Source organism: Phyllostomus discolor, chromosome 4, assembly GCF_004126475.2.
Source record: "Phyllostomus discolor isolate MPI-MPIP mPhyDis1 chromosome 4, mPhyDis1.pri.v3, whole genome shotgun sequence".
Lineage (NCBI taxonomy): Eukaryota > Metazoa > Chordata > Mammalia > Chiroptera > Phyllostomidae > Phyllostomus > Phyllostomus discolor.
In genome coordinates, this window is record NC_040906.2 from 137,868,891 (window position 1) to 137,889,842 (window position 20,952).

The 20,952-nt window shown below is 39.8% G+C and overlaps 1 pseudogene; it reads left to right on the top strand.

Annotated features, from left to right (window-relative positions):
• The first annotated feature begins 740 nt into the window (after positions 1–740).
• LOC114495018 lies at positions 741–20,632 on the top strand (annotated as a pseudogene).
• Positions 20,633–20,952: the final 320 nt, after the last annotated feature.

Sequence of the window (20,952 nt, forward strand, 5' to 3'; positions counted from 1 at the left end):
TGCACAGGACCCACGCCCATGGATAGGTTCTCCCACAGTGAATCAGGCCCTCATTGTACCTAGACTGCTGAGACTTGCTTTTGCTAAAATTCCCTCATCCTGAATTGAGACAGCAAGTGCTTACTATAACTTCTTAAAATCCATGCTAAACCTTCCAAGGATGAGTGTAACTGGTTCAACTACTTTTGCCTTTTCATTTACAAATATCCTTCTGTGATGTGATTAGTGGCATCATCTCCTTTGTTTTCTGTAAAAGGTAACCACCTAAAGTGAACCTTGTGCATAGTAAATGAGGACCCATCATGTAATGTGAAGAGAAACCCAATGAAAACCTGTCATGGCAAGGGCTGAGGCATTTTCTCCTCTTGAGAGAAAAGCCATGCTGTCCCTTTTCTTCCAAAGGACTCAGTAGTCCATGTGAATTTCTTGTGCCTCATCCACAATGTGGCGGATCTTCATCAGTCATCTCCTTATCATGTTCTTCCCTTCCCTTCAACAGCCCTATGGAAACTGAAGCTGAAATAATAATTATGTGCAGGACACATGATCAGGGTTTTTCTTGGGGTGGACGTTGCCAATGTATGGAGCCTGGTGCTTGCCCCCTAAAGGTTACAATCTATGTAGGGAAATAAGATGTAGATACATAACATAATACTGAGTGGTATTGCACTGTGTATGCTTCAGAGATAGTTACACACAATTCACTGATTAGTGAGCTAATTCAACTGGGAGAGAAATCAATGAGGTTCAAGGCCATCACAGATGAGACCATTGAACTGGACCATCAGGAGCAGACTGTGTTTGGAAATTCAGAGCACAAGGAAGATTGGGAGCTGGGGCAGAAACTGAGTGCCCCAGTGTGAACAAGGCCAGTAGGACTGGTGGGACACACCAAGAATAAGCTAACTGATCTAAATCTAGTCCTTGGGGCAGACAATGTTCTAAAGAATAGTTTCATGTCTTTATGGGGTTGATACCCCATTTCCCCAGCAGCCGGCTGATCTCTTTCACTTATATTGGCACCTCAATGTTTTATTTTTCCTGTAACTTCTGTGCACTTAATACAATCTGGTTATATCAGATGTAAGTCATTTTTACTTCTGCCAGGTGCAGGGAAATCAAACTAGAAATCCACTCTAGCAACCTTGCCCTTTCAAAAAGCACCCGTATTGTTCTATTTACTATCCAGATTATGGACAAACAAAGAATGAGAAATCCTCCTTTGCCTTTTATGTATCACAGTGGTGGTGAACATTATCATTGCTTCTTTTAATGTATTTCCTTTTAATCAATGCAATATTAGAAAAAATAATGTTAAAGCACATAACCACCAGCCACTACTGAAATATTCTTAAAGGTGACAGCATGTTCTGCCAAAACCCATTTCACACCTGGTAGATATTAAAATGCTGCAGTACAGGAGTACATCCATACTGGACACCTAAAAGCACTTTCCTTTCATCATCAAATCTAGCACATGATTTTCACAAGACTCGGGTTTTCATTCACAGCATCACAGGGAACATTAAAAGGGTAGTTATGGGCACCACAACAAGGCTGAAAATGTTGGTTTAAGTCACAACCAAAGGCTGGTTGGCCTGGACAGAATAGACAATAGCCAAAAAATAAAGTAAGTTTTCACAGATGATTGAGCTTTTAAAACAGATTAATACCAAAAGCTTTGGAAAAACTTTATTTGACTTCATCATCACTGTTCACTTAACAGATGGCAATTAAAGAAACAAGTAAAAACCTAAGGGCATAATAAAGTGGCAACATTTGAAAAGTTTTAAGGCTGTCCAAAGTTTTAGTGCTTGCCAAATTTTCATTTTAATTAACCTCAGTTCAACATGCTTTATTCCTTGGTTCCGTAGTCACACACACATACTCATTTGTGCTCATCGCATCTGTTCCATGTCCTTGACCAATCTCTCACAGCTCTTCTTCTTTTTCTCGCTTTTTTGTATTGTTGTTCAAATGCAGGTGTCTCTATTTCTCCCCATCATCCCCCAACCCCAGCATCCCCACCTCCCACCCTCGATCCCACCCCTCCTTGGTTTTGTCCATGTGTCCTTTGTACATGTTCCTGTACCTACAAGTGGTTCCTTCCCACCTCCCCTCTGATCACTATCATTTGTTCTTCATTTCCATGTCTCTGGTTATATTTTGCTCTCTTGTTTGTTGTGCTGATTAGGTTCCACTTACAGATGAGATCATATGGTATTTGTCTTTCACCGCCTGGCTTATTTCACTTAGCATGATGCTCTCCAGTTCCACCCATGCTTGTCGCAAAGGGTAGGAGCTCCTTCTTTCTCTCTGCTGTGTATTATTCCATCTAGTGATTGTACCATAGTTGTTTGATCCACTCATTTACCAATGGGCACCTAGGTTGCTTCCAGCACTTAGCTATTATAAATTGTGCTGCTGTGAACATTGGAGTGCATGCGTTCTCTTGGATTGGTGTTTCAGGGCTCTTAGGATACAATCCCAGCACTGGAATTGCTGGGTCAAAAGGCAGCTCCATTTTTAGTTGTCTGAGGAAATTCCATACTGTTTTCCAGAGCTCTCATAGCTCTTAAACAGCAGAGGGCCTGAGTTCAAACACTTGTTTGCATTGTTTTTGGAAATCATTTGTGGAATATTCAGGTCTTTTTAGTTACTCAGCGACAGTTACATATGAGACAGTGATGACATGGGACCAATAACAATGTAGACCTTCTGGTGTCTAGAGGCTCAATTAGTGGGCTCAAGTACCCAGAGACCTCCCATTTGTATTCAGCATCATTAGTATGTCTGTCTTATGTCCCTAAACTATCACCCAGTCCTCCTCACACCCCTAGGTTCTTGCTATAGGCTCTTGCATTCTTGCCATCTCCACATTGACACAGACAAAGGGTTCTTCCTCCCATGTTGTAAATGCTGTAGCTCCAAATTAAGGAAGCACTAGTTTCAGTTGCTGACACTTCTAGTGTTGTAACTCCTTCTTTTTATTTTACCTCAATTTATGAGATCATGACATGCCTTTCTGTCAGGGAGTGTCTCATTCTGGAAGCTGCCTGAGAGGCTTATGAGGTTACCATAATTCCCCAGCCTTTCTAAGGGTTTCTTATGTTTTGTTATCCACCCACCCACAATGGTACCTCTAGAGTCACGCTGGCCTCTTGGTCAGATGTTTCAGCTATCAAGGAAGGAGCTTCCAGTCTGACAAGATATTAAGTGTGTAAACCAATATTTATACTGCAGCAGTGAAAGCACTAACAGAAGTAAACAGAATGTGTATGGGAGTGGGGAAGAAGGCACTGACTTTACTCAAGGGGGTCAGAGGAGGTGAAGTGAGGGGACCATCACAGGGATGAGGAGGTGCACACTACAGAGCAGGGAGAAAGACATGGGCAGGGCTGGTCAGCCTGCAGAATGCAGACAATCCCAGAATCACATGTGGTGGGGCCGGAATTCCTTCTATATACAGGGAAGTGTAAGATGGTAACACGGGGAAGGAAGAAGAACCCAGATTTTGAAGGTTCTTTCATGCTCAGCTACAAAATTCAAGTTTTGTATGCTAGGCAATGGAGTATCTCTGAAATAATTCAAGAAGAGAAAATAAGTTCAACTTTGTGTTTCAGAAAGGGAATTCCAATGACAGTGTTAGAAACCTCAAGGAATAGTTTAAGGATACTTTGGTTTCAAGCACATGAACAAATGGGCCAAAATTAACAAAAAAGAAAATGTATTGCAAAGTGTTATGGCATCTCACTTCATCGAAGAAATTATCAAACAACTAAGACGAGAGATGGAACCGGGGTATCCACAGGAGTCGTGGGCAGTCTGCCCGAAGGACATCATGGATGTCTGTCAGTCCCACTAACTCCTAGTTGCTTTGTCTATCCATTCAAGAACCAATCATTCAGACTTCCAGAGGACATGAATGACTATCATTCATGTTCAGGAGAGAGTTAACTAAGAGAGATAAGGTCACTGAACTCCACCGACTGGAGCTGCTGGTGACTTGCTGGGAACTGAGCAGCCACTACCAAAGCGGATTAGAAAGTGATAGTTCTATAGTCAGATGGGGCAGTTGAGATTAAAAGGAAAAACTATAGAATGTATTGTACCTATATTAGTTTGTCAGAAAAATACACAGATTTGGTGTAAAATTCAATCTGGGAAACAAAAAGATTAAACTAAATGTCTCTTCTAGCTTGGAAGATGGAATAACTGCATTACTGGTCATCTCAATAGAAAACAGAGAAGATCTGAAGGGGGGCTGACCTGTTCCATCCTGGACCTTTTAAATCTGAGATACCTGTGTGACACACCCACAAAGAGATACTCAGTGGAACTGAATTCTTTCAAGGCTATGGCAGAGTTGGGGAGAATGTGATGACTGAGCTAGGTATTAAAATCCTCAAAGTGTGTCTATCAGTGATGAGAAGAATTTCACACAACTACATTGTTTATTTTCTGCTGCATAATATGAGTCTAGAAATAATTCTTTGATTTTTTTTAGAAAAATGTAGGAAACAAGGATTTAAAAGTGGTAGGGAGAATAATATAAATGTCTTCAAGAAACATCTAATTATTTAGGAGTGAGGCAAGTAAAATGCTGTTAAATTGAAATGGCCTATGAATGCACATAATACTTTCAAATATGCTAGTTTTATAACTCAGATGTTTCATTTTTTAAGGCACATCCCACATGTGAAAATAAATAATGAGTAAATAAAAACAAGTTCTTAAATTCAAATATGAGGCTAATGGAAGGCTTACTATATTGCAAGGAAACAGATCTATTTGTTGCTAAATTGAGTAGTCATCCAATTTGTCGACAGAAAAGAATCTGTCCATTTATCATTAACATTTTATGTCAGCAGTAGCACGATATCCTTAAAACCTCTGGAGTCCACCTAAAAACATGGTGTATTTCCAACTGATCTGCAGAAAGAGGCTATTAAAAACAGAATGCAATGAAGGACTTCCAGAACTATTCATAAGAGCAGGTGGCGATTTACTTCAGCCGTCACCACATCACCTGTGAGTCCCCGTTGAAGAACTTAGAAGATGCACACTGGGGCTGTGGGGAAAGGCGAGAACACCCAGGCTGTCAAGGGCCAGGACTGGGTGACAGCTCACAAGGGGCTTTTCTGGAATAGTATTTCAGGTAGCGAACAACTAACTAATGCTTATATTTATGGATGTTATTTTTCATAATAAACTGTTCACAATCTTAGGAAACTCTGATAATTATTGACATATGGAGTCAGTTTTCAAGAAATTTTAAAATAGAAGATAACACCAAAATGTTAACAGAGATCATCTCTGAGTGGCAGGGTCACAGATGCTCCTTCTTGAGCTTCCACATTCCCTGTGACTTACCTCTATAGACAGTTGCTGAAAGCCATTTCTTCACTTTTTTGATTATTGACAACCTCTGATGCTACATGTTCAGTATTTATTTTGTAATCAGGATAAAGCAATAAGTGCTACTAAAATAGATAATAAAAGTAAAAGATGAGTTATATAAAGAAACTTATTCCTGGATTGACAGAAAATTGGGAAAAATACAGAAAAGACAAAAATGTTAATTTATATTAATATCTTCCAAAATAGAAAAAAACAAAGTCTGTGAAAAAGAGTTCATGGTTCGGACTTCAGTCTTCCCTCAAAACACTGTTCAAGGCCCAGCTCTCGCTTCTCTCTTCAGGACTAACTTGCCTTCATCTCCCAACTACTTAAACTCCTGGAGCACTGGATGTGTTACTTAATCTAGCACTTAATGTGATTTTAAATTTAGCACATGGATTTAAAGGTAAAGTATTGACAAATCTTCACTTGCCTTAAAAAAAATACCCACAGAGATGTGCATGCAGTCGCAGGCCCTCTGTTCATGCTAACTGGTAAGACAAGGTGTCTCACATCACCACCCAGGGCCGTCTGCCATCCTCAGAGCCCTCACCAGTACAGGACTCTCTCTGAGATGAAAAGGGCCTGCAGTCTGGGTCCCTCCAAAGACTCGATGGAACACCACACCCACCACCTGCCCAGGAGCCAAGCAATCACAGGGACAGCTGGCTGAACACTGGAAAAAAGACCCTTTTTGAGGGAAGCTGAAGACATAACACTCTGTGTGCCTAGATATTAGTGAGTGCTGTGAAGACACTAAGAGAGAGAAAACTATGTGGCCTTTAACAGTCAGCACCAATCAGAACTTATCAAGAGCTTGCTTGGAGAGTAGCCTGTTAATGGATGGGATCAGTTTTCAATGGGATTTTCTAAAATGCTTTTCTCTGCTTTGGGCCATCAACATACTTACCCTGTATAGACATACTTTTAACAATTTGACGTAAGAATTAATAGTCCTTTTTTTCCTTCAGGAAGAACAGAGTACCTCATTGTGTGTGTGTGTGTGTGTGTGTGTGTGTGTGTGTGTTTAAGGCAGACCTTGGGTTTATTAAGATTTGTCAGTAAAATCACTTTCAGAAGTAGCTTGTCCTTGTTGTTTGGCAGGTGCTTCACATTTGATTTCATTGACCTGTGTAATGGGTAGAAAATAGAGCTGAAAAACACTTTGAAAGTCAAAATTAGCCTAGATTATAAAGAAGAAGAAAGAAGAGCATTTCATGGATAATGGACAGGTTAAGAGAACACAGAAAGCCTGACATGATCTGCATTTGGAGACAGTGTGGGGAGCATAGAAGTTTCCCAGCAGCGTGTACACTTAATGAATAACTGGAGAAAGATGGGGAAAGAGGCTTTGAACTTACTTTCCATGTGATATGAACACAAACCCCTTTGACTCTTGGTTGAGCCATTGCAGTAATTATTCTGGATTTCAGATCTGTGTTTCTTTGGCTGAAACAGCATGTTGAAAATGGCTTAAGAGCTGCCTGGCTTTGTGCAGGTGATACCAAACCATCAACTGGGGAAGGTCTCCCATTAATGTGAAACACTAAACATGTGAAGGTGGCATTTTACAGATAAAGGTGATGGTGACACTTCTACTGAGAAGCAGTTTCCCAACTAGGAGCTCTGCCAAGAGTGGATTTCTGGGGCAGATGCAATCCTGGAAATGTCCTAAGCAAATATAACAGATGACACAGAGGTGGAGGCATCCTACCAGAAGGAAACAGAGCAGATGCTTCTGCCCAGGCCATTGGCAACTGAATGCTACCCTGAAGCGGAACAACTACATATGAAGGAGAAGACTGAAGGATGGGAAACAGGGAGGGGGGTGCAGGCTTTCTGGGAAGTCACCAGGTTCTGTTCGGTACAGTGAGTTCTACTCCTTAACTGTGTTGATTCATCCCTATTCTCTCCTGCTGTCCTGTTGGCATCTTTTCATACTAACAGATAGTTAATGTCTACTGTTCATTTGGCTTTGTCCTTGTAAAAAGTAGCCACTTTCTCTCATCTGTACTAGTGAACCACTGAAGTCACAGCTGACATTGGGAAATGTCCATCCACAGCCCTGAGGCCAAAACTCTAAGCAGTGCATTAATTTCCCAGGCAGTGACCCTTACAGCCCCTCACCCCTAACTCCTAACTTACCTGTCCTCTTGTTTATTTTCCCCACCATACATAAAGAAATGGAATTTCCTCAAAAAACTAAAAATGGATTTGCCTTGTGATCCAGTGATTCCACTGCAGGGATTATACCCTAGGAATCCCCAAATACCAATTCAAAAGAACCTATACACCCCAATGTTCATAGCAGCATTATTTATAATAGCCAAGTGTTGGAAGCAACCTAAATGCCCATCTGTAAATTAGTGGATCAAAAAACTGTGGTACATTTACACAATGGAATACTATGTAAGAGAAAGAAAGGAGGAACTCCTACCCTTCATGACAGCATGGATGGAAATGGAGAGCATCATGCTAAATGAAATAAGCCAGGCGGTGAAAGACAAATACCATATGATCTCACCTGTAAGTGGAACCTAATCAACAAAACAAACAATTGAACAAATGGAACCAGAGACATGGAAATTAGGAACAGACAGTGGCCAGAGGCGAGGGGCAAGGGTGATAACAGGGAAAAGATGGGAAAGTGTCAAGTCAAGGAACATGTGTAAAGGACCCATGGACAAAGCCATGGAGGGGGATTGTTTGTGGAAGGTGGGGTGGTTAGGCAGAGAAGAGTAATGGAGGGTACATGGGGACAACTGTAATTGAATAACAACAACAACAAAAAAACAAGAAATCTGCATTGTTCACCTAAAAATATTATTGATGTCCTGACCCCAAAGAGTGGATTTTTTAATTTCTTTACATACAAATAAGTGAAGTATAAAAACTTTTTTAAACTTCACCAACAGAGTTACACTTCTGTTTTTTTCCAGAAGGTATATTTTCTATAAGACTCCTAGTGAAATTATCAAAGGTCATTACTAGTGAGAAGAACATTTGGGCAATAGATCCTTCCTCAAGGACCTCAGCACTTCCTGACAGAGTGAACATAAAAGAAATTTTTCTAAAGAGGGAGAAAATAGAATGAGAGTCATCTCCAAAGAGCACCATGTGGCCCACAGGATATGTGGGAGTGGAAGGCCCCTGTGCTGAGGGAGACACACAGACTCTAGAAACCAGAAAGGGAGAACCCTCAAAGAGTAGGTCATCCTTTATAACCAGATTCCAAGACCAAATTTCTGCTGCATTAACATCCCATTCTAATTTAGCTTACCTCTGTTGACATAAGTGGGTCTTTTAAAAGTGAATTCAGTTCGTAACTCTGCATGGCTGAGAATGCTATAATCGTGGTCTAGCTAAATGGCTTCTTCTTAAGGGTGGTGTTGTGGAGCGTATGTTAATTATAACCTCTTCCTATTCACACCAAATAAGAGATAGAGATGTCATCTGAACTGCCTTATCATGGAAGTTGTGTGTGTGTTCAGAAGTAGTAAGGAACTTTTCTGGCTTTCTTCAGGACAAGGTTTCTCAAACTTGACATTATTGACAATGGGAGCTACATAATTTTTTTTGAAAAAATAGACTTCATTTTTCAGAGCAGTTCTAGGTCACAGTAAAATGGAGTAGAAAGACCAGGCAGTTTCCATATACCCACTGCATGCCACAGTTCTCTTTTGTCGGGAGCTGCTGTGAGCATTGTAGAATGTTTAGCAGCATACCCTGGCCTCCACAGTCTAGTGCTAGTAGCATCCCCCAGTTGGGAACAAATGAAAATCTCAGTTGACATTGTCAAATGTGTCTTAGTGGACAAATCCATCTTTGGTTGAAAACTACAGTTTCAGAGTTTGGCCTACAGAAGAAAAAAAAATGAAGCTCTATTCTGTCTGTGAGTTTCTTAAGAGATATCATTTGAATTCTGCTTGACTAAACAGAAGAACCAGGCTAAATGTTTTATAAGTATTTAATCTCTCCAGATAAAACCACTACAAACTCATTATAAGTATTTGAGAAAGATAAGACAGTTGGGGTGGGGTAGAAGGGATTGGGGAGAGGAAGCAGAGATGTTCCTTAAGAAAGACCTTGCATGCAGTGGTCATCAAAGGTCTTTCTCCAGACTTAGATGACCAGTAGCCCAATATACTTTAAAGAATTATTAAAGGGTTGATCAGAGTCAGGGTTTCAATTCACAGAAGCAGAGCTCCCAAGGATTATTAAACAGAGCAATCATGACTATCTGTTAATTAGCAGTGAAGGATGTCATTATGAAAAGAACTGAAATCCATATTGGCTGTATCTGCCACCTCCCCGAGTAGGATTGCTACATAGAGACAATGGCAGCAGGATGCTTAGTGAATATGGGACTCAAAACAGGAGAAACAGACTTGTGATCTTCCAGTTTCAGGGAAATTGGGGTTCTCTTAGCCTGATGTGCTCATCTCCATGTCGGGACCCTTCCCTCTACCTTGGGCAGCTCTGGGGAGAGTCACATCTGAGTTAGTGCCCTCACAGGTTGAGGGGCCAAAGAAACACCAGAAAACTCATTACAATTCAGATTACAGCTTTGCTCACAGACAGTCTGATTTAGCAGGACTGAGATGGAGCTTGGTCACCGGCATTTTTAATGAGCATCTCAGGTACTTGTGAAACACTGGCCAACTTTGTATCTTCTTTTTGCCTCTGCTTCTGTATGATTCTGACCAATATAGCTTTGGTCAACAGCCCTTCTCTCGGCCCAATCCCTTCAGAGTTTGCCGGTAACGCCTGCTGGCCTGGAGAACTCTGTCTCTGCAGGTGACACTGAATGTATGGGTATTGATTTCCACTCAGTCTGAAGGTCAGCATATCTTCCTCATTTTCTCACTTGGGAACAGAATGCAAGGACACTGCTGTTACAACCTCACATGACACCTACAAGGACTAAAAATAAAAAAACAATGTTTTTTTAAAAATATAGTTGAAGATTATTAACTTGAGGACAAGACGTTTCTCTCTTTTAAGCAGAGGGAGACATTTTTGTTGTTGGTTTTAGGTGACTGATTTTAGTGATATTACCAAACAGAAGAACAGAATCTTAATGAGTAACAGGCATCCCCACTTCTCTCCCAGTCTCTATGCACCCTCCCCCCACTGCTAAACAGAAGGTCCTGTTCTTCACATTAAAAGCCCATCTGTCCATCACTCCAAAAACACTTATTGGATGTTTACCATAGAGAAGTTGCAGTTTTCAGGTTTTGAGACATAGAATCTCTATTCTGAGGTGCAGTGTTGTAAAACTGGGAGTTGGGAGGGAGCAGAGAAATGAGCAAGGAGGAGGAAGAAGCTAACAGAGTAAGATGTGATGGTGGAGGGAAGGAAGCCAGCAGGCGTCTCAGAGCAGGTCACACCTGAGCTGAATAGAGAGGGCAAAGAGAAGCTCAGGAAGCAGAGTGAAGGAGTGGAATGGAATGTGCAAAGACAGAGTGGTGTGAGAGAGCCTGGTGTGGCTTGAGATCCATCAGTTATTGGCTTGGCTGGGATATAGGTGCATAAGGGATGTGGGATGTAATGGCAGGTAAGCAGGACTCACTCCATTCAGGCTCCTGCTGAGGAATTTTGATTCTGCAGATCGATGTGGAGATAAATCCTCAGATGCCAAACTAATAGAAGTCAAATAGAACTAATAGAAGTCAAATATATTTTCTCGTATACACATGGTACAATGGAGGGTTATAATTCTGACCGTTAACTTTAAATACATCTTTTTATGTACATAAACTAAATGCCTTCTGTAACAACTGTGAATGGCAATCAGTACTATGATACTTTCTAAAATACAGCTAACTTGAGAAAACTAAGTAACTGGTAACTAGCTGCTGATTTAATGTGATACAGTCACCTAACCTACTGTTATGGTAGATGTATTTTTTGGCTGCCTCCCTACACTACTCTGCAAACAGCTTATCCACCCAGGGAGAGGAATCCTGGAAACCAGGCCTAAATCCCACCACCCAAGCTTGTGCTGATTGCCTGGGGTGAACCTGAACAACCTGGGCCAATCAGGGATACAAAACCTCATTAGTCTCTGCTAAGCTCTTAACCAGGAAATGATTCAGAGGTGGGCTGAGCAGGCTGTGTTGGCCATGTACCCCTGGAGACAAACAGTCAGCCAGCAAAAAGGACAGAATAAGGGTAACGCACCAAGAGATGAGAAATCGTGTGGCGCCCCCCAGAGGAGATTCTCTGAGAGAGCAGAGTCTGCATCCTGCTGGCCTTCCTGTTCGCAGTCCCAGTCCCCCTGAGGTCGCCTTGGACTCCTAGATCTCTATGATCAATTGCCCCTTCATTTTTTTGTTTGTTTAATATGTGAATTTGAATAGGTTTCTAATATTTGCAAACAGCCTTGGGACAACTGTTTTTCATTCATTCCTTCCAAATTTCTTCCTTCTACAAATCACTGAGTGAAGGAAAATCTTCCTTGGGCTCATAGAACTTGGATGCCTACAGCTTCTTTAAATAAACCCAACTTAGGGTCCCTAAGTCTACTTTTTGAGTAATAAGCATGAGGGGTCTGCTTCTGTGTTTTCCCCATATAGATATCTCTTGCAAGAATAGGTGTGAGGCATAAAACAACTAGTGATTTGCTTTGTAAAATAGATTTTTGGCTTTCTTATGTTTTTATCTCACATAGCACTAGAAGCCTTATCTGGTACCGTGTACTCTTTCTTCCTCCAAGACATACTGAACATCAAAATGCATGAGCCTGTCTAACCTGCCTGGGATTTTCATCCTGTAGCTCTTTACCAACAATGGATAGATACACAGTAAACTGTTGTCAAAGTTTTTGCTTGAATGAAAGCCAAGCTCAAATTCCCAGTTTTGATTCTGAAATTGTAACACCAAACATTTTTCCTTCTTGGGCCCACATTTACAAAGGAACACAATTATACAAAGAGCAATAATTTTAATTCAGTCATTGTCAGGGACCAAGTCTCTCATGCAACTTTACAGTACTGAGAATATTTTTCTCTAATCAACTTGCTTGTCCAGATGAGAACTGTCCTTCTACGTGGTTTCATAGGAAGCACATTTACACTTACTCTAAAGACACATCCAGTGATCAAAAGTTGCATCAGGCTCATGACCTCATAGTACAGTCAAAGTCCCTCAGTGAAAAACATTTCCCCTGTATTTCACTCAGCTAAGCTCATTGGTCCTTTCCTACTCCAAATTTCCAGCAGGCTGTCCTGTGAGCTGTGGGGCCAAGCTGAGACCAGAACCTCCGGTGAGTCTGAGGAAAGGGTCCCCGTCAGGAGGTTGGTTGAGCTCTGCTGGTTCCTAGCTTGAAAGCAAGGTGTTAACATGTGAGCGTGGGGAAGGAGGCTCATTAGAAAAAGCTTTTAATCAGCATTGTAAAGAGATAAGCTTACTTCATTCTAATCCTCCCCAGGTTTTCCCATTTCTCCCCATTTATGAAAATTATGAATGGTATTTCAACTTTTTTTGCAAGAGAACTCCAGTTCAAGTTAAAAATTACAGGAAATCAGAGGCTTCTGGATAAGGCAAGATTCAGAAAAATCAATCTACTTTAGCCAACAGCTCATTCATTTTCATGATATAATAAGATTATTATTGTCCAGTGTTCTTACCCCTGGTGACTTTTTTTTTACCTAGCAGGAAATACTCATCAACCAAGGAGGAAGAGACTCTTATTTTTACAGTAGGAATTTATATGAATCCATGAAATCTAGCCTGTTTCTGTGGTTCCATCTTATTCCCATCTCTTGCTTCTCCCTCTGTCCCTTTCTCTGCTCTCTCTTCCCCCTGCCTGATCTTAAGCCAATTTATGCAACTACCTCTTTCTTCTCATTCTTGAGTGATACTCTCATACCTGCTGACCTGCAGCAACAGTGGAAAGCACGTGTAAATCAAACCTATTTATTCTGGTGAAGTCTTGAATGGGAGACTGTCACTTGCTCTCAGTCTCATTCTGTGTGACATTGATTCTGGATGTCTTCCACCTCCTATAAAGGATGATCTTCCCAGATCTGTAGCCCTCTGTGTGTCTGTACTTGGCACAGCGACCTGTTTCAATAGTTTTAGATCTTATACCAAATTGTATTGAGCACTTAAATGTGGTGGTTACATACTTAATAATTTATCATTTTCTTATATACATGGTTTTAAAAAATCCTAATCATTTTTAGTTGTGTAATATTAGAGGATTTGGAGGTATACATCAAGAGGGATTTGTATTCAGAATGTACTCTCCCAACATTCTAAGCTAAAGGGGAAATTCTTTTTCACAATCCTATCGCTCTTTTTCTCTCTTCTATTAACTATTATTTTGGTTTTTTATTGTTTTTGTTTATTTTTTTCTACTGTTTTGTTTTTTAACTTCTCTAAGTCTCAGTTGCTTAATCTGGGAAATCAAGGATATTTGACTCTGTAGTTCATAATGGCTTTTTTAATTCCCCAATTTTTGTAACTTTGTTAATAAATCAGTTTTTCCTTGTTACAAACATCTTTTTAGCTTTATTTAAAAGGTTTACTATTGGTAGTGATGTTAGTTTGGTAATGCTTTTTTAAAATTAAATTTGTGGGGGTGACTTTGGTTGAGAAAATGATGTAGGTTTCACGTGCACAGTTGTACTCTCAGGGGCTATTTCTAGAGTTTGTTACAAACACCTTTAGAAACCCTCCCCCCACCCCACAGAGAACCAACCAAAAATATGTGCTGAGGCTGTGATTCATTATCAACTAATTTCTCTATGCACCAGTTTTTACGAAGACAGAAGGAGGCATTTTTAAGATGCCTTTAAGACCTATGGTGCAGCTACTACACATGTCAGAGTCTTGCTTCCATTTCAATGTAGGATTTTTTTGGCTACATTTATGTGATGTTTCTTATTGTGAGAAACCCAAAACTCCAGAACCTTTGTTCATTTCCTGGCTGTAAGAGAGTTTGGAGCCAAATTCATTGTCCAAATATTATAATCTGCCAAATGCTGTAGCTAGGAAAGCATCTATTTCATATCAAATGGATTTTGTTTTCTATTGTCCTCAAATGCCTTGCTTGGAGAGTTTTAATGTGTAGGTGTGAGCAAAATGCGAGACTTAAATTCAATTCACAGTACAATCTCCAATTCCATGCTGATACATTTTCAGGTTCTTGGTTACAAATTAATCTACTCACTTCTGCTGGCAGAAGCCATAAGTAAAGATTTATTCTCCCCTACAGGCATCTCTGTTGGGGAATTAAGTAACTGTTCTGAAGGATTAGAGTGGGAGAAAACGGTGCCACAGAGTTATCCATAGGAGGTGAAAGTGGATAAGCTGCCCAGAGACTGGAGCAGATTATGCAAGCATCTCCTGCTCACCTGTGGGACTGCTTTGCATATACAGATCCTATAGGTTCTGCAAGCCTGCAGTTTCCAATCTCCTATACCCCAGGGGACATGGCCAGAGCAGCATAAGTACAAGTACAGTATGTTCTCTTGCTGAGAACTGTAACTCCTTGGTCCCTTTCTAACTCAAAGGCCTTCCTGCTGAGCCCAGAACTATGGTGTTTTCTCAAGTCAAACATACAAGCTTAATAGTGCCTTAAAGTTGTACAATGTACAACCTTTACAACTGTAAACAGCTGCCTTATGGAGTGCTTCTCATCATCTGGTTTAGAACCCTTTTTGGTTCCCACCTATAGCTATGATGAGTCCAGCAATTCTCACACTCTAATAGATATTCAGAAATCTGTTTCTCAGGAAACTCCTGAAGTCTTTTACAACTACACAATAGATGTTATCACTGAAAAGAGTGACCAACATCTGAATTACTGCTTTCCTGTGCCCAGTAGAAACTCAGGAGAGAAGGAGGACAGAAAAACCAGGATGGGGATTTCTGAGAAACAATTAAGAAAAAAGAGATGAGTCATCTTAAATAAACTCAAGCATGTATTTAGTTATTGATATTATTTCTCAAATAGTTGCCTAAAACAAGTCTTATTTCAACAGTGTGGTAGTTGCCAGGGGCTGGGTGGGGGGTGGAGGTGGATGAGGGTATAGAGGAGATAAATGGTGATGGAAAAAATACAATAAGATTTTTAATGGAAAAAAAGGAAAATAAGTCTTATTTGTTTGGTGCTAAAGAAGCAGAAATGGGTTTTAATGTTATCTAGTGGAATTGAGCTTAGATTTTCAGTGAACTGTGAAAATGTCTGCAAGAAAGATGTAGAGATACCAGTCTGACTTCCTGGGAAAGCAAATGAGATCTAAACAGTCTTTAAACTTTTATGTGCACTACCTCAAGATAACACATACGTGGCTAAACCCTTGGGCTAGAAGCAATAATCTTTGCTCAGTCAGATCTCAAAAACTCCATCTTATCTATCTCTCTCTCTCTACTATCTATCTATCTATCATCTATCCACCCATCCATCCATATTCACTATACTCCAGTTTTAGGAGAAAGGTACACAATATCAAAGAGATTACATCGACCACTTTCAGAGGAGGTTTAGGGGCTGATACACACTCAGTTTATTTGATTTATGCTTTGATTTATGATTTTGCTTTAAACCACATTTATGATTAAATGTGGAAATGATGAAATTTATGATTAAATGTGGTTGAAAGCAATGACGTTACAGCAGATGAGGATCTCATACATCTGCATACCACTCAATTGTCTCCATTTAACCAATGATTATTTTTCAAGTAAGAATAAGACAAGTGAATGACTTAGAATAAATCTCAGGAGTAAGAGAAAAAAAGGTTTAACTGAATCCTGATTTATAAATTCCAAGTTATTTTCCTTAGAAAATGAAAGTCTCATCATGTATTTGAGTATAGAAATGAGACCCAGAACCCCCAATTTGATACTAATTTATGGAAAGTGAGAATTGGAAAAGGCAGATTAACTACTAAAGTGTGTGAAAGACAAAATGCTAGGTCATTGCTAGAAGAAAGAGAGAGAGAGAGAGAAGAAAAGAGAAAGGAAAGGAAAAGACAAGCAAGGAGAATAAAGGAAAAGAAAAGAAAGGAAAAGAAATGAGAAGAAAAAAAAGGCTGGTCTTGGGGCATGGAGTCTAAGCCACCCTCAGCATTGCTAGGTAGAAAAGACAGCATGTCTGTCATCTCAGAGTTCTGGAAGCATTTTTCTACGTCAAGTATGGAGAGAAAGGTGTAAGCCATTCTGAAAGGACTTGCATTAGCTATAGAAAAGGGGGATGGGGAAGGTGAAGTGGGGCTAGTGCTACGATAGGCGGGGTAGAGTCCACGAGTAAGAAGCATCTGCTCCTGTGGGTTAGCTATGGGCAGCAGATTGAAACATTCCTGTGTAAATAAGATCAGAGGCTCCTGGGATTCTATGGTGTCTGGCTATTCTGTCTTTTGGATGATTGTGGAGACAACCACCTGGAAATTAATTCTAAATTCCAACAGATAAACAAGAATGTGAGCAGTCTTTTGTCATAGCTAGTCCAAAACTATTAACAGGATATTTTGTCTCTTTTACTCTCCAGTCTCTGTAATTTTAATTTAGTATATCTCAGAATTTTTTCTTGTCAATTATTTCTTGAAGTTTGTCTGAGAATCTCACAGAAATTTCCCCTACACAGATCTGGTAGCTTTCGCACACCTGCAGAATACCCAGTCTTCTATACTCCCAGAGACATTCCCAGCTTGTGAAATACATCCACCCCAGAAGTCAGCAAACTAGAAGACCAGCATATGACATTCTACCCCACCTGTGTTTGCATCCTCACTCCCTTCCCGCACCCCCCCCTGCTTTACCTGTCTTCATAGCACTTTTTATTACCTGACATTATTTTAACTATTTGTTTATGACCCATCTGCCAAATGAGAACGCAAATTCTAGGAGAGAGTGGATTTTTGACTGTTTGTCCATTGCTATAACCTGAGCACTTGGAACACTACAGGTGCACTTATCACAGCCTGACACAATTTTAACTATTTGTTTATGACCTGTCTGCCAAATGAGAATGCAAATTCTGAGAGACAGTAAATTTTTGACTGTTTTGTCCATTACTATAACCTGAGCACTTGACATAATACATATAAGTTACCCAATAAATAGTACTTTTTGAATAAACAACTAAATAAATTTTGGCAAATTCCACTACTGATTTGTCCCTTACTTGCCTTTATTACATGCCTAAGAAGAATCAGAATGCTAGCTGAAAGGGCTCAGATGTTTATGGCACTCTAAGTTATTAAGGAAATACTAGTGAACACATAAAAGTTATTTTATTATGGAAAATATCTTATGTTTTCTTAAGTATTTGATAGTTCTTTCCTTATGGTTGATTTCTTCCTAATTATGTGTTGGCACTAATTGAGAGATATGAATACTTAATACCAAAACATAAGGTCATCTAAATCAAATATTTTATTCCACTTGGGGGGTTAATAGAAATAGACAATCCTTCAGCAAAAAGGAGACATTTAGCAAAGCTATGCTATGAGTGTTCAATAAAAACTTTTCCTACAGGACACTAAAAAACATTTTTTTCTTTGTAAAATGCAAAGTTACATTAAAATTAGCCAGATAGAACCTGGTTCTCATTTTGACAGGTATAATGAAAATCTTTTCTTAACTGATATTTATTTGGGATCAAATTTAATTTTATTTAACTTTACTTACCAGGCATTGTATTTAAAAATGATTTTATGCTCATAAAGATTAATACACAGAAACCTCTTTTAAACTGGACTTCAGAGGGCCTGCAGTGGGAGCTCTCCAGCGCTACCACTCATCATTTTACTTTTTCTCGTTTTTAATTGATTCGGGGTCAATATGACATTCTAGATACATACCTGAAAAAATTGTATGTGTTACATATAAATTCTTTCTCTCTAGGTTGCCTTTCAATGGTGTGTTTTAATAAAGTTGTAAGGAAGGAAGAAAAACTTACCTCTGTCCTTCCAGATTCTTGGCTGAGATAATAAAGCAAACAAATTTAATAATGTGTATACCTCCTGTTTACATAGAGGATACCTAGGAAAACTGAGTAACTCTTCCAAAGAGCCCAAGCCAAGGCCATAAGTAATATCTCCAGCTAAAGACAAAAGAGCATATTGGGGTGGTGAAGCCAGTTATGGGAGGTTACGGGGAAAGCACAGCAAACAAGGGTAAGGTTGTTATGCAGATTTAAGTCTTTATCTTCTCCATTGAAAGCATTTCTAGAAATTTAGAGTCATTCTTCATTTTGGGGCACAAGAGAGAGACACCCCTACCAATGGAAATTTCCCTTATAAATGAAAATGTCTTTCTACAAAATGGTAACTTTTACTCAGTTTTCAGGGCTTCTCCTATGCTTGCAGTTTCTTGAAAATAACCAGCCTAAGCTGGGATGGCAGGACAGCAGTGTGAACAGCTCTCAGGCCCTTGCGTTGGCATCTCTGGCAGGGTCTGAGAGAGCTTCATGTAAGCAATTCTAAGAGCAGTACATCCAAAATGGTGGCTTTCTTCTCAGTACTGATAGGGGAACTCAAGAGTTAAAGATTTTTATTTATGTGCCCCTATATTCATAGAAGCACTACCTGTTTATAATAGCCAACATTTGGAAACAGTCTAAGTGCCCATCAGTAGCTAAGTGGATAAAAAAACTTGTGTGTAAATGGGTAAATTTACACAGTAGACTACTACACAGCAGGCAAAAAGAAGGAATTCCTGCCTTTTGCGACAGCATTGATAGAACTGGAAATTATTATGCTAAGCGAAATGTCTGTTGGTGAAAAACAAGTGAAAAACAAATAACACATGATCTCACTTATAAGAAGAATCTAATGAACAAAATAAACTAATGAGCAAAATAGAACCAGAGGCATAGAATCATGGGACAGACTGATAGCTATAAGAGGGGAAACGGGAGAGGTGGGGACTGATTGAAAGAAGGTGAAGGGATTAGTCAAAGAACATGCATGAAGGACACAATGGTGTGGAGATTGACTATGGAAGTGGAGGGTGGGCTGTCTGGAGGGGGGTGAAGGGGAAGAAATGGGACAACTGTAATAGCATGAACAATAAAACTTTAAAAAAAGGTTTTTAGCTACAGTCATAGTTGATAGACTTAAATGATTAATGCATGTGGAAAGCTGTTATTCCAGGAACTGGAATACATGACCACATGACTCCAGGAGGTCAACAAGCAATTCAGTCTGTGCCCCAGGAAGTGTGCAAGCCCTGGAGATGGTGTCCAAAGCATTGTGTTCCAGGGAGGGTGCATCCAGAGAAGCAGCTGAAGATTGTGGATGAGTAGAGAAAGCAACACTAAGGAAATCACTGCTGGACTGGAACTCTTATCTGATTAACCTTTCTTCAAACCCCTTACCTACCTTTTTTTCTCCTTATAAAAAATTTGTCTTGAGATGAAACTTTAAGATGGTTTTTGAGGAAAAAACATCAAACCGCCAGCATCTGAATAATGTGCCCATAAAGATTCAGTCCTTGTCTCTGCCTATTGGTTCTGGTAGTGACAGGCAGCATAAACACTGACTTTCCTGGTTTCAGTACCAGTATGAAGTGGGTAGATTTTCACAACCTACATGTTGATGTTCCCAAGAATTTGACCAAGCCAGCAATAACCGATTACTGATGACCAGACACCTTATTTTTTTTAAAGTTTTTATTTATTTATTTTTACAGAGGGAAGGGAGGGAGAAAGAGAGAGAGAGAGAAACATCAATGTGCGTTTGCTGGGGGCCGTGGCCTGCAACCCAGGCATGTGCTCTGACTGGGAATCGAACCTGCGACACTTTGGTTTGTGGCCTGTGCTCAATCCACTGAGCTATGCCAGCCAGGGCCAGACACCTTATTTAAGTGGCTTTCAGTTTTAGTAAAAGGCCTGATAAGGCTGTGTTCAACAGTTATGAATATTTTGTCATGCTTGCTGCTAAAGAACTTTGTGTTTCTATTCAACTTTATGAATGTCCAAGGAAAATGAATGATTTACTCTTCCCAAGTAAGTGCTTATTTTCATGAAGCACAGGGTTTACTATAAAATGAGAATACTTTACAGCTGTAGAGAGTTAAAACATCTAACTGGAAGTACAGCAGATGTCTACTTGAAACACATTCAGCAAAATTTACCTGAAGGAGTTGCCATGGAAATTATGACAAAATTAGAACAGCTACCAGAACACATCAAGAAGCCAAACTGGGAAACAGTACCAGAGGAAAAGAAGAAAGCAAATCATAAAGTTTCAGGGAAACTAGTTGTATAGACACTTGAAATGAGAGTGGACCAGCCACATAGGCTGGAATGAGAGTGCTTCTAGTTGAGAGCATTTCAAGTCCATGTAACTGTTCTGTTGAGTCCACAAGTCCTGATCAGTTGGCAGCAGGGATGGAACATTAAGGCTGTGTTGGACTATAGTGAAAGAACCAGTTTATTCTTTTATACATATTATCATTTGAGTTCTGAATTTAACAAATGTGAGTGAACCACTTTGACTACAAAAAAAATAAATTAATAAATAACCAGCCTAAAATGATGCTTATGCCAAAGAGGCATATTTTAGGGATGACAAATTCTGTTCCCATTCCAGGTTA